Consider the following 14,592-nt stretch of genomic DNA (forward strand, 5'->3'; position numbering starts at 1 on the left):
AGCCAGATGGGTTGTTGTTATTATTATTATTATTATTAATTTATTTATTCCCTGCCCATCTGACTGGGTTGCCCCAGCCACTGTAAGGTAATCATGAATGGAGTTGTTCTAGGGGTGAACCAATGGAGGAAAAAACTGAATAATATTTCTGAACCCCTCTAACTTGATCAGATTATTTTAGGGGTCTCACTGAAATCTGCCTTGTTTGACTTTTTTTGGTCCTTCTTCGCCCTTGGCCTTAAGGAATCAAAGTGAAACAGCTGGAAGGTCATATGGGGCCTTGACCTGAGTAGAAAAGTTCTGTTTTCTGCAAGAGAGCAGTTGTGCGTGGCTATGGGTTGTGAGCAAAGGGAATATGACATTTTGGGCATGAGAGCTAAGAGAAAGGTTGAGGACAGCAAGGGAGCAGATCTCACTCTTCCACTGTGCTCCTTCTAGATCCACACTTGCTTTACTGTAGTGTCAAATGCACCCTGGCTGCTCGCCAGGTCTGAATTGAACTCTTAGTTAATTGCCATGCTGGAGTCACGCTGAATATTGTAATTGAATGTTCATTAACTGTACGATAACTCAGTTGGTTAGAGCATGGTGCTGATAACGCCAAGGTTGCAGGTTTGATCCCCATAATTTTAGAATATCTAACCGTGAAGATACACAGAATGAAAGGGTTTAAGCTCAGTAAGAAAGAGGAGGATTGGTTTGAGAAGATATTGAATTATTTGGGTAGGTTTGAACAATTTGGGGCACTTAAAATGTTAAAAGTTAAATAAACCTTGTGGATGGAGGAGGGTTAACGTATATAAAATTGTACATATGGTTAATTTGAATATGTTACTATTGATTATGTATACCCAATGTATCAGCCGCCTTGGGGTTTCACTGTTTGTGTTTTGGTTGTTGGTAAAATAAAATAAAATAAAATAAAATAAAATAAAATAAAATAAAAAAGTGAATGGAGTTGTTCTGCCTCATGTCTATTTTTGCTTCTTCTGATGGCCTGGTTTGTTAGATCTAGCCGCAGTTTCCAGAACCTTCTTTCCCCTTTTCATGCTGTCATCCCTTTTAGCAGAGTGTGTTGCATTTTTTTCCATGCCTTTAAAGTTTCACTTGGATTACTTTCTGTTGTCACTTTAGGCGCTGGGCCAGCCGAACAGAGGCTGAACTGGAGATATAAATTTCACTTTCATGTGCACACGAGTTGCACAAACCCTGAACTGTAAGAAGCCTTCTATCCAAAAATGACATAAAATAATAATTGGTTTGTGCAATCCTTTACATGTCAGCGATGGAACTCGTGACTATTAGGAAGCAGATTTTAAAGAAGCCGATATTTATTCAATTTCCCAGTGTGCCTCGTGGCCCGAAAGATTGGGGAGACTTCTGGTCTAGGTGCACACTGTACAGCTTGAATATCTGTGGGCTTCTCCAGATATCAAGCTGAACATGCCTAGGGGATTTGAAAAGATGCTTGAGGGCAGAGGAAAACTGCAGCAAAAGCTAGGTAAAGGTAAAGGGACCCCTGACCATTAGGTCCAGTCGTGGCCGAATCTGGGGTTGCGGCACTCATCTCACTTTATTGGCTGAGGGAGCCGGCGTACAGCTTCTGGGTCATGTGGCCAGCATGACTAAGCCGCTTCTGGCGAACCAGAACAGCGCACGGAAATGCTGTTTACCTTCCTGCCGGAGTGGTACCTATTTATCTACTTGCACTTTGATGTGCTTTCAAACTGCCAGGTTGGCAGGAGCAGGGACTGAGCAATGGGAGTTCACCCCGTTGCAGGGATTTGAACCGCCGACCTTCTGATCGGCAAGTCCTAGGCTCTGTGGTTTAACCCACAGCGCCACCCGCGTCCCTAGAGCAGTTTACAAGTCACTAAAATAAATACATAATTTATTTCAAAAGGAAAATCGACTAGGAGGGAGGAGCAAAAGCTAGGCCTGCTATAAAGCTTTATTGAAAAGTAGTGAGGTTTGGAGTCATTTGCTTGGAAATTCCTGCCCCCCCGGGGAACATGATCTTGGTAACTTCAGTTCCACTAGCCATGTTATAACAGCCGCACGCAGGCATAATCCTGCATCCCATTTTATGGGTGTTGCATGTGCAACAGTATTCTTAGACTCCAAGGAGAACTACTGGTTTCTAACCGACAAAGATGTATTGCAGCAGGACTTCAAACGATACAGTGACATGTGCAGAGAAAGGGAGATCATCTGCACACATTTACACCGAGAGGGGAAAATCGAGTGCTGTTTTACAACTGGAGCAATATTCCGAGAATCAAATCCACCGAGGGATAAAGTCAGCCCAGACTGTAAAGTGAGAAAAGGGGGAGGAAAAATGAAAATGTTCCATAGGCTTTAAAGGTCTCGGAATTTTAATACAATCTAATTTGACTGGCTGTGCTGTGGTCAAGGCTTTGGCGCTAGAGACAATGGAGGGGGAGGTTGCCAGCCCTGGCCCCAGAGAGTGCTCTGGTAACTTTTTGAAATGTTGCAGGATCTGTTTTTAAAGATACAAGAGCCTTCGCAAACTCTGAAGCTTGTAACATAGAGTGGTAGGGGACAAAATCTAGACTTGGAACTTGTATCAATGTTTAGAAGTTTCACGGGGAAGGGCGGTGTCAGAGCTGCCCCTAGGTCCCAGCTCACAGAGGACCAACGCCCGATCGTCGTTATGTACAAAAGTCTTTATTGAAGTTCAACTTCCATTCCAAAGCCGCAGCGCGCAGCTCTACGTCTTAAACCCTAGACCAGCGAAGTCCCGTCTGAATCTCCTCCCCTCTGACACCAGTTTAAGATCCTAGCCCTGCTCCACCTTTTCCGTTGTTCTCTCCTCCTCTGGGTCCTCCTGCCTGCTGGGGCTTTCCCCTTTCTGGACTCTTCCAACACTGAGTCGGCTGACTCCTCCCCCTGTCTCCGGCGGGCAGGAGGACCCGGTTCCCAATCCTCATTCTCTGCTGTCCCGAGCTCCTGTACATTTGAACTTGCCTCTCGCGCCAACCCAGTGACCTTCCTCCTGACCGTCACACTGCTTCTGTCACTGCTTCCCTCTTCTGGGATACTGCCCGGATCTGACCTCCCCTCCGTTGTCTGGCTCTCCGATGGAGGCGTGGCCAGCCCTGACTTATCTTCACTCCCTGGTGTGGAATCCTCTGCCCTCGATACCTGGGACTCTTCCCCCCCACTATGCTCTGGTGGGGAAGCTGGTCCTGATTTCCAACTGCTACTCTGGGAGTCCCTGCTGGCCCCTTGCTCCTGGAGTGTCCCCCTTGGGAATCCCCTTGCCCTGGCCACCGGCGCCCCCTTCTGTGAATCTTCCGATTCGCTGGAGAGGCTCATGGAATCTCTCGGGCCACTGTCATCTTCTCCTACGCTGCCCTCAGATTCTTCCCCTTCGCTCTCCATCTCCCCTCTTCCCTGTGCTTCTGCTCCTGAGCCCCTGATAGGCGGTGTAACATCTGCCTTTGATGCAGAAGGCATCCAGATGGACCCCCAACATCTTCATGTGGGCATTAGAATGTCTCTCTTTTTAAACCCCTGGTAAGTAGAGGTAAAGGGACCCCTGACCATTAGGTCCAGTCGTCGCCGACTCTGGGGTTGCGGCGCTCGTCTCGCTTTATTGGCTGAGGGAGCCAGCGTACAGCTTCCGGGTCATGTGGCCAGCATGACTAAGCCGCTTCTGGCAAACCAGAGCAGCACATGGAAATGCCGTTTACCTTCCCGCCGGAGCAGTACCTATTTATCTACTTGCACTTTGACGTGCTTTTGAACTGCTAGGTGGGCAGGAGCAGGGACCGAGCTCACCCTGTTGCGGGGATTTGAACCACCGACCTTCTGATCAGCAAGTCCTAGGCTCTGTGGTTTAACCCACAGTGCCACCCACTTCCCGCTTTGATCTATAGGCTACCACTAAAACGAGGCTGCATTTTATGCTGTACTCTAACTTATATTTTAATCAATTGTTTGTTGGGTTTTTTTTTGTTTTTTTTTTGTTCTTAATATTTTTACTGTATTTATATCCGGTGTTAGCTGGCCTGAGCCCGGTTTTGGCCGGGGAGGGCAGGGTATAAATATATTATTATTATTATTATTATTATTATTATTATTATTATTATACCTTCCACACCCAACAGAGACTTATCCATTTGTAATCTTGGAGCCAAGTCTACAAATCATGTCTACTTCCCAGAGAGCACACGTTGCGGTGGGATCATCAAGACCGACCTCAATGCTGTTGTGGGTGGGCGCGATTGGAAAGCCACAACAACCTGACTGGTGGTCCCTTGAGGTCTTGGAGTCTTAACACGCAAGCTGGCCTTATAGCTACAACATCCAGGGTAATTTCTGCCATTTTCCCCTGCATCCCTCTTTGCCATCTGATTAGAAGATTTGGTGAACTTTAAAGCTTGCCACAATTTTGTGACCTTTTAATTGGTTCTAATAAGTGTATTGCTCAACTGGAGATTTTCGAGTTCTCCCCACCCCACCCGAGGTTTTCTATGAACCAACATGATTACATTTTTTAAAAAACCCTGAGACATGGTCCCTGCAGCCAGTGATTTGATGAGTTGCGTGCTGCCTCAGGGACCATACAGTTGAAAAGCAGGATGAGAATACTGTAAATAAATAAAAAATATAAACTTCACGTCTTGGAAGGTGGACTGCACAACTTGATGTTATAATCCTGGATAAGGAACAATGCCTTTAAGGTTTGGGGTGGGGGAATTACGCTCTAACAAAATGTTTTGTTATTGTATTGAATGTCAAATTCGGATCACATCCTGGGGTAAATGCTCAGTGTTTATTCAATCTCCATGCTGTTTCCATGAAAAGAGGGATGTCTGGACAACTTCAATTGCCTTCGCATCTGGCTGAGATGTAGCAAAGCAACAAAAAGATGCTCGCTTTAGCCAGCCGTTGGACTTATCCACACTTAATTTTCCCCTGCTCTTTCCAGGTGTATGCTTTAAAGCTCAACTGGAGCAAACAGCAATCCAAGGAAGACCTGAATTGACGTTTGCTCCGACTGAGCACTGAAGAGCAGGTTTTCATGGGGGAAAGCTCTAGGGCAAAGAGCCCCCAAACACTGAGCTTTTAAGCGCAGGCATGTGCCTGGAAAGTGCAGGGCAACAAATAAATGTAGATAAATAAGCCCACTGTCACAAATGAGGATTGTTGTTGTTTAGTCGTGTCCGACTCTTGGTGACCCCATGGACCAGAGCACGCCAGGCACTCCTGTCTTCCACTGCCTCCCACAGTTTGGTCAAACTCATGCTGGTAGCTTCGAGAACACTGTCCAACCACCTCATCCTCTGTTGTCCCCTTCTCCTTGTGCCCTCCATCTTTCCCAACATCAGCGTCTTTTCCAGGGAGTCTTCTCTTCTCATGAGGTGGCTGAAGTATTGGAGCCTCAGCTTCACGATCTGTCCTTCTAGTGAGCACTCAGGGCTGATTTCTTTAGGAATTGATAGGTTTGATCTTCTTGAAGTCCATGGGACTCTCAAAAGTCTCCTCCAGCACCATAATCCAAAAGCATCAATTCTTTGGCCATCAGTCTTCTTTATGGTCCAGCTCTCACTTCCATACATTACTACTGGGAAAACCGTAGCTTTTAGGGACCTTTGTTGGCAAGGTGATGTCTCTGCTTTTTAAGATGCTGTCTAGGTTTGTCATTGCTTTTCTCCTGGTTTATGTTAAAGGGTGGTTGAAGAGCAGAGAGGTAGCTCAGTTGGTTAGAGCGTGGTGCTGATTATGCCAAGGTTGCAGGTTCGATCCCTGTCTGGGACAGCTGCATCCTCCTGCATTGCAGGGGGCTGGTCTGGATGATCCTCAAGGTCCCTTTCAACTCTACAATTCTATGATTCTATCTTAAGGGAGTCCCTGAGGTGGAGGAACAGAGGGACAGGGCTCTTGGGTTCAAGGTAACCTGGCAACTTTTTCCTTATTTCTCCCTCCCACCCCATCCTTCTCTTTGCTGGCCACCAGAAACAGCTGAGAGATGGGGGTGAAGTCACGATGCTTGCTTCCCACCAGGTGGGTTGCTGTTGCAACAATTTGCAATTTGGTTCTGGCAGATCCTGCCAATGCGGTGCAGTGATTCAAATGTCAGGCTCCAATATAGAAAACGCTCGTTCCGATCTCTATCCAGCTTTAAAGGCCACAGGCTAGATCTGAGCAAATCACTCAGACTGCTTACACCCTAACCCATTTGTCGTACCCAAAAAACGTAGTTTTTTCTCTCTCTACCAGGAATCATTCATTCTCAAGCTCAACATGCTGCTTTCAATCTAGATTGATTCCAGATCCTGCCAATCCACAAGGGTGAGTGTCGTTAATTGTTTGGAAACCCTTCCCGTGGTTAGTTTATCCATGGATGTAAGCTAGCCTTCCTAATGCTTACCCAGGATGGGGACAAGATGAAGATGGTAGCCAGGTTTCTTCAACACGCAGTGAGGATCTGTGAATGTTATGCAACAGTATTTTGATTGCTAGATTTTGCTGAGCGATTTTATTGCACTGCACCTTTCAGAACTTTGTCTATACAGTGGTACCTCAGGTTACAGACGCTTCAGGTTACAGACTCCACTAACCCAGAAATAGTACCTCAGGTTAAGAACTTTACTTCAGGATGAGAACAGAAACCATGTGGTGGCAGTGGGGGGGGGCCATTAGCTGAAGTGGCACCTCAGGTTAAGAACAGTTTCAGGTTAAGAACGGACCTCCAGAACGAATTAAGTTCTTAACCCGAGGTACCACTGTATGCCAATAAAGGCTGGAGATTGAAATTGGGTTAAACCAAAATTTTTCATCTTTGCACATGCCCTGGGTGAATGAAAAAAGATGCTGTATTGTGATCTTAGTATACACCCACCTACAAGTCATTGGGCAAGTGTACATACCCCTCCCCTCCCCCAATTTATTTGGTCCCCCTACATTTGTTTTCAGTGTGCAATGAGCTTTTACTTTCAGAGTGAAACCAGCTTCTCAAGAAGCACTTTTCAGAGGCTTCTGTCACAGTGTCCTGTTGCGCCAGAAGGGGTTTAGTCATGCTGGCCACAAGACCCGGAAAACTGTCTGCAGACAAATGCTGGTTCCCTTGCCCTGAAAGCAAGATGAGCGCCACACCCCATAGTTGCCTTTCACTGGGCCTAACCATCCAGGGGTCCTTTGCCTTTACCATTACCTTTATTATGCAATGTATCTAGACTGGCTGTGGACTATGTAGAAAAATACCAAGTGCTGGGTCTCCACTGATTCTAGGATAAAATGCTGTGCATTTGCAGCCACGATGTAGAGCTATGATTTCTCCAAATCATCACTAAGCAAAACATCACACCTGGTGACCTGTCTAAGTCTAGGTAGTTCTGTAGTAGAACTACATAAATTGTATAGAAATTTATTTATGTATGCTACTACAGCAGGAAGAATGTTACTTGCCCAAAAGTGGAAAGAAGCAGAACTCCCAGAAAAAGAAGATTGGATACAAAAACTTAAGGAATATGCAGAAATGGCAAAACTTACCGGAAGAATAAGAAATCAAGATAACAAACTTTTAATAAAAGAATTGAAATGGTTTATTGAATATTTACAGACAGATTGTAAACAGATAAAAACATTAGCAGGATTAATGTAATAACCTGCAGTTTTATAAGAGTATATATTTACAGTAGATAAATAAATGAGCAAGTTAAATAAACTTGGATATGCAGAAGATATTAATAAATTAATTTAAGTAACCGCAGAAAGAGGGGGAAGGAAGTCAAAATTTGGAAATGTTAAATCAAGTGTAAAACTAATGAAATGTATAAATTTGAAAAAAATATTAAAAAACTATTTTAAAAAAGGAATTCAAAAGTATAGAATGGAGTGGTCAGTGCAGGCTCCTGAGAAATCCAACTTTCTTTTTATTTCTTTAAATGACTCCTAACAAGTTTCTTGGCATTATGGTTGGGAAGATAAGCTGCGGAAGCACATGCAATTCCTACTGAAGCCTGAGAAGTGCCTGAATAAGATTCCTAGCAGCTTATTTCAGGACTAAATAGAGGGGGGCAAAGTCCTCGGTCTCCACTGAATCTAAAATAAAACTCATAAAATCATAGAATTGTAGAGTTGGAAGTAACCCCCAAGGCTAATCTAGTCTACCCCCCCCCCCCCGCAGTGTCCAACATGGAGCTTGAACCCACAGCCCCTGAGATTAAGAGTCTCGTGCTCTACCGACTGAGCTATCCAGTTATGTATACATAAGCATTCAGTTGGAAGGTGAGTCCTGTCTGACTGAGCCCTAACCTACCTTACAGGGTTGTTGGGAGCCAAAATTCTGCCCCGAGTTCCTCGGGAGAAAGGTAGCACATAGATCTAAAGGCAGCATGTACTGTAGATCTGCCGTTCTGCACACTCTCCAAATGGCAGCTTCTTCTTTCCTTCTAGGGCGCCCTGCCAAACCCCTGTTCTTCCCCGCAGCAAATCAAGAGCTATCACCGGCGGGTAACAACTTGCAGACACAACTCACTGGCTGGAAAATGTTCCTGACAGCAACAAGGAAGCTCACATTATCCATCCCTCGTATCCGTGAAAAAAGCTTAAATCAGGTACGCCACAGAGCTGGGTTTACTGATCAAAGCAAATTCATTCCAGACAAAAACAGAAAGGAGGCTCAATTATTTCCTAGTAGGGCTTAATGGGCTGCAATTGAGGAGAAGCATTTTTATGAATTAAGGGGTTGAGTTATGGTGATCAATGAGGTGCCAATCAAAGGGCCCTTCCTCCCAGGCAGGTGATAAAGGGCGCTTGCTACAGTGCAGCTGAAACCACATGAAATGACCTTGACTCTAGTTAGCAACTGGAAGGATGCCAAGTCAGTCATATTCCATATTAGCACAGCAGATGTGAGGGTGCTGGTCCCTTGAAGCTTAATTATCGGTGCTGCTTACTATCCCGGTTGCTAGCGCAGGACCATCAATGGGCACACTAGTTCAAGGTGTATAACAACTACTGCTGAATTTGCTTCTGATATTGCAGTCCCCAGTATTTACCCACTTATGGCCAATATGTCCTCATGGGCCAGATTAGGACCTTTGCTGGACACAGGTTGGTCCATGTTCACCCTAAGCCCTCTTGAGGCATTATAACTAGGGGTTCAGCCAACACACGAGGGAAGGGCAATGGGAACAAGTGTGTAGATCTTGCTCTGTTACTATTCTGGGTTCTTTCTGCTCTGGTTTAGGGTACGATTGCTGTTCTGCTCAGGGCTTGCTTGCTGGAATTTTGTTGCCCAAGGTGAGACCAGGATGCTGGAGAGCCAGTGTGGTGTAGTGGTTAGAGTGTGGGACTAAGACCTGGGAGACCAGGGTTCAAATCTCTGCTCTGCCATGAAGATTAAGTGGGTGAACTTGCAGGGACGGAGGAAGGGGGGTGCAGTGGGTGATCGCTTGCAGAGGGATTTTGAAATTAGGCTAAGCACTGAAGCTTGATCACCTCTCACGTGGAGCTGAGCCTGTTGACATTTCTTACTGAAAGGTGCAATGGGGAGTGAGAGCAGTGTCAGTCTGGGTGGGGCAGGCATGCAAGTGAAAAATGAAGGCACTCTAGGCTCCATCAAGCATCATAGACGAGCAAGGGATGCGAGAAATGGACAGTGCCCTTTTGATATTTGTGAGGATGTCAAAGAGCCAGATAAAATGGCTAAAAGGAGAGGGAGAATCCATGGCTGAGGGTGGTGTCCCCTCCTGTCCCAGCCGCCCTTTCACAGGGGCAGAGGGCCTTCTTGGTAGTGGTGCCCACCCTGTGGAACACCCTCCCACCAGATGTCAAAGGAAAAAACAGCTACAGTGGACACTCGGGTTGCGAACGTGATCCATACGGGAAGCACATTCGCAACCCGCAGCGCCGCGTTTGCGCACACACGGATTGCGATTTGGTGCTTCTGCGCATGTGCAAAGCGTGATTTAGCACTTCTGTGCATGCACAAGCGCCAAAACCCGGAAGTAACCTGTTCCGGTACTTCCGGGTTCAGCGCAGTGCACAACCCGAAATCATGCAACCCAATGCATCTGTAACCCAAGGTATGACTGTACCAGACTTTTAGGAGACATCTGAAGGCAGCCCTGTTTAGGGAAGCTTTTAATATCTGAAGGACTATTGTATCTTAATCTTTTGTTGGAGCCACCCAGAATGGTTGGGGAAACCCAGCCAGATGGGCAGGGTATAAATTATTATTATTATTATTATTATTATTATTATTAGCTCCATTAAATTGCACAGCTTTTATCCTGACAGTTCTGCAAGAGGACACTGGTTGCTGGTTATAGAGGTCTGCCTGTCGAGAAGAGCCAAAATCAGGCACCCCTATGCATACATCCCCAGAGTTTTGCTTCGTAATTTCCGTTTTTCCTTTCCGACTGAAATTTCACCAGAACTGGGGTGGGACAAAGGCTTAAGGTAATTCCTGGAATCACAATTAAATCCAGCCAATGGGGGCACATAAGGTCTGGGGGAAATCCCACTGGGATTTCAGGTAGGATTCAATCACGTACCAGCAAACTGAGGTCTCGGAATCAGAGTTGATCTGGAGGTCTTGCACAACGACCCTGCTTCCCCAAACAATTAGACTTTTTGCAATAAGTGACCGGGGGTGGGTGGGGTGGGCAGATGCATTGGAAAAGAGCATGGCAATGCTTCGAACACACCCTCACCTAATCTCCCTGCAAACGAATGAGGATGAATATTCAATGAACAGGTAAGCTAGAATGAGCCTTTGTGAACCACTTGCATCCTTTGTGTTATTTGTACATGTGTGCAAATGTTTCTCTTCCTCTAACACACAATGCTAAAATCAACTGTGTATTGGTTCTAGTTTTATTATTGTTAAAAGCGGCTAGAAAAGGAGACAGGGAGTAGCCTTTCAAGGAATAATAATTCATGGAGACCCTGTCTGCCTTTCTTGGCACTGTCCCGCACGAGGCAGCTGGCCTGTAATGGCATTTTAATGGTGTCGTAATACGGTGCTTCTTTTAGGCGTGTCAAGTAGTAATGCTTCATCACACTCCCACTTTTGGCAGGCGCTGCCACTAAGCATGGCCTGCGGGGGTTTCACATAAGCAGCCATGTCTGCATCCAAGTATTCTTTCAAAGTCTATATTACCAAAGATCCCCAGAGGCCACTGCAAAGAAAAGAAGAGAAACGAAAGGAACATATATCTCCGTGTTTCTCCCCCTCCCCCCCACCTCTATTTCTTCTTCTGTGGCATATTCTCATCTAACTTTATGCAATTCATACAGCTGCATAAAGCAGTTTATTGCAGGGAGTAATTTTGAATTGTTTCTTCAACTTACCTCAGGGTGTTGTGACCCAGCGTAGTTTAACCTGGGTTATAAAGTGTTCGTGCTGCTTCCGTTGCAAGGAAAGTGGGATTTTGTGTGTGTTTTCGGGGAGAGATTGTCTTTTTTTTGGTTTCGTTAATTATTATACGTTTTATGTTTGGGTATTCTCTTATTTGTGTGCACCATTGGCTATGCAAATGATTACCCAAGTGACGCTGTGGGTTAAACCACAGAGCCTAGGGCTTGTCGATCAGAAGGTTGCTGGTTCAAATCCCCGCGACAGGGTGAGCTCCTGTTGTTTTTCTTAGTTCCTGCCAACCTAGCAGTTCGAAAGCACGCTAGTGCAAGTAGATAAATAGCGGCGGGAAGGTAAACAGCATTTCCGTGTGCTACTCTGGTTCGCAAGAAGTGGCTTAGTCACTCCCTCGGCCAATAAAGTGAGATGAGTGCCGCAACTCCAGAGTCGACCACGACTGGACCTAATGGTCAGGGGTCCCTTTACCTTTACTTTAACTAGTAATAAGATTAATTCATCCCATTTTTATACCACCCACTTTATTCGAGAGCCAGTGTGGTGTAGTGGTTAAGAGCGGTAGTCTCGTAATCTGGGGAACTGGGTTCGCGTCTCCGCTCCTCCACATGCAGCTGCTGGGTGACCTTGAGCCAGTCACACTTCTTTGAAGTCTCTCAGCCCCACTCACCTCACAGAGTGTTTGTTGTGGGGGAGGAAGGGAAAAGGAGATTGTTAGCCGCTTTGAGACTCCTGAAGGGGAGTGAAAGGCGGGATATCAAATCCAAACTCTTCTTCTTCTTCTTGAGATGGGATGCGATGGCATGCGTAGTCTTTCGCCCTCCTGACCCCCATCCTGGGTAGCAAAAAGGTCTCAGAGGTAGGCTGCAGTCTTGTATGTATTTACTTGGGAGAAAGTCCCACTGAGCTCAATTGGACTTACTTCAGAAGAGACATGTACAGAACTGTACTGTTACAGGTGCTTATTGAAACCAACGAACCCACATGTCCTTGCCTTTGTACTGAGTTGTGTTTTTCAATTAAATTGTACACTGTCCTGCACTTACTTCAAGGTCTCAAATAGGCAGCTAGACCGAGCTTTCTGTAATATGCACATTTATTTGAGCATAACTGATTAATTGGCTAAAAGGCAGAGGGTTAACAGTGCAATCCTATGCATGCCTACTCAGAAGTTAAGTCCCACTGAGTTCAATGGGGCTCATTCCCAGGTAGGTCTGTATAGGATTACAGTCTTAATCCACACACAAAAATACCCCCCCAACCCTCCCAGCCCTCAAATCAGTTGACAGCCCTAATGGCTTCCATTCTAATCTTAACAGAATTTAAGCTTACCAAAAAGGAAAGGAAATGGTTTACATCCTGCCACTTGGTACTGAGGGGCAAAAGAAGGAGACTATTAAAAATGTATATAATATGAAACTAGGAGGTCACTACAGGTTACTCTCCAGGAGCACCGACAGAGCCATGCAGAGAAATTAATGCCTGCCTTGAAACTGTTCCACTAATATAAGTTTCCTCCTAGCTCTGTATAAAATCAAACGGATTGCTCAGTGTCTCATTTCTATTGAAATGTGTTTTCAATTTAGAATTTCTTCCCGCCCGCCCCCCCCTTGCACCCGCTCACTTCCAAATCCACCCGCTAATATCCAAAAAGAGGGGGCCCAAACGCTGTTCTGACAAAATGTCCCTCTATAGCTTGTGGGTAATGAAACCCAGACGAATTTGCTGCCCACCGAAGAACGGCAAATGTGGTTTTCAAAATGATGGGTGGGTAGGAAAGGGAATTAAGGAGCAAGTGAGGAGCACCACTTGGGGAAGCAAAACAATACTGAAGAGATAGCAAAGTGGAACAGGAAGAGATGTAGAAGATGGACGAATCTGAGTATTTTGGTTTCCTTCAGTTTCTTGTTTTCCCAATCTTAAGTTCTGTTTTCTATCCGTTTTTAAAAAAACAGCCACATGAAAATTCATTGCCATGTTCCTGGCATGGAGAAAGTGGACAGAGACAGGTTTTCCTCCCACTCTAATAACATTTGAATTCAAGGACCTCCAGTAAAATTGAAGGCTGGGTGGTGCAGTGCAAAGCTGAACTATGGAACTTACTCCCGCAGGAGGAAGGATGGCTTTAAAAGAGGACTGGACAGATTCATGGAGAAGAGGACTGTCAATGGTTACCAGTGGTGTAGTGAGGGATGCCAGCGCCCGGGACTGCATGGAGAGGGAAGAAAATGGAAGTGTATGCATGTGCATTCGACTGCCTAACCGCATCCATGTCACCTAGGAGATTGCAGCCACAGAGATAAGAAAAGAAGAGTTGTTCCGTTATCTGGAGAGGTCACACCAGGCATAGGCAAACTCGGCCCTCCAGATGTTTTGGGACTACAACTCCCATCGTCCCTAGCTAACAGGACCAGTGGTCAGGGATGATGGGAATTGTAGTCTCAAAAATATGGAGGGCCGAGTTTGCCTTTGCCTGGGTAACACATACAAACACACACACACAAGCTGCTTTACCAAGTCAGACAATTAGACCATCCAGCTTACTGCCAACTGGCAGTGTCTCTTTAGAGTTTGAGACAGGAGTCTTTCCCAGTCGAAGAAGAAGAAGAAGTTATTATTTATACCCCGCCCATCTGGCTGGGTTTCTCCAGCAATTCTGGGTGGCTCCCAACAGAATATTAGAAACATGATAAAACATCAAACATTAAAAACTTCCCTAGACAGAGCTGCCTTCAGATGTCTTCTAAAAGTCAGATAGTTGTTTATTTCCTTGACATCTGATGGGAGGGCATTCCACAGGGCAGGCACCACTACCGAGAAGGCCCTCTGCCTGGTTTCCTGTAGCTTCACTTCTCGCAGCTTCACTGCCAGCAGACCCTCGGAGTTGGACCTCTGTGTCCGGGCTGAATTATGTGGGTGGAGACACTCCTTCAGGTATACTTACCTAGTCTAACCTGAAGCTGCCGGGGCTTGAACCTGGGACCTTTTGAATGAAAAGCAGATGCTCTTTCACTAAGCTGTGCCCTTTCTCTGTGCTTCCTCAGGCTGCCAGAACTCTCCTGGGCTTCAGAACCTCCTCACACACCTCTCTCACTATTTCTGATTTCCAGAAACCTATATTCAGAAGTTTCACTGCCTCCAGGCAGAGCGTAGACCATCATGGTCAGCAGCTACTGAGAACTTCCATGAATGCATTTTCCCTGGTACATCTTGTTCACCTTGCAGGAAGCAGCTAGGCCTTA

At 45.8% G+C, this 14,592-nt stretch overlaps 2 long non-coding RNA genes across 2 annotated transcripts in view; both read right to left on the reverse strand.

Moving 5' to 3' along the window:
- LOC307220609 overlaps positions 1-14,592 on the reverse strand; it is a 484,995-nt gene that overhangs the window by 70,474 nt on the left and 399,929 nt on the right. The gene's annotated exons all lie outside the window — the stretch shown is intronic.
- On the reverse strand, positions 5,633-8,423 carry LOC307220625. The gene is made up of 3 exons (XR_013841003.1): positions 8,291-8,423; positions 6,401-6,457; positions 5,633-5,880 (listed from the first exon to the last, which is right to left on the reverse strand). It is a non-coding gene; the product is annotated as an uncharacterized lncRNA (long non-coding RNA).

Source organism: Podarcis cretensis, assembly GCF_951804945.1.
Source record: "Podarcis cretensis genome assembly, chromosome: 7".
In the NCBI taxonomy this organism is placed as follows: domain Eukaryota; kingdom Metazoa; phylum Chordata; class Lepidosauria; order Squamata; family Lacertidae; genus Podarcis; species Podarcis cretensis.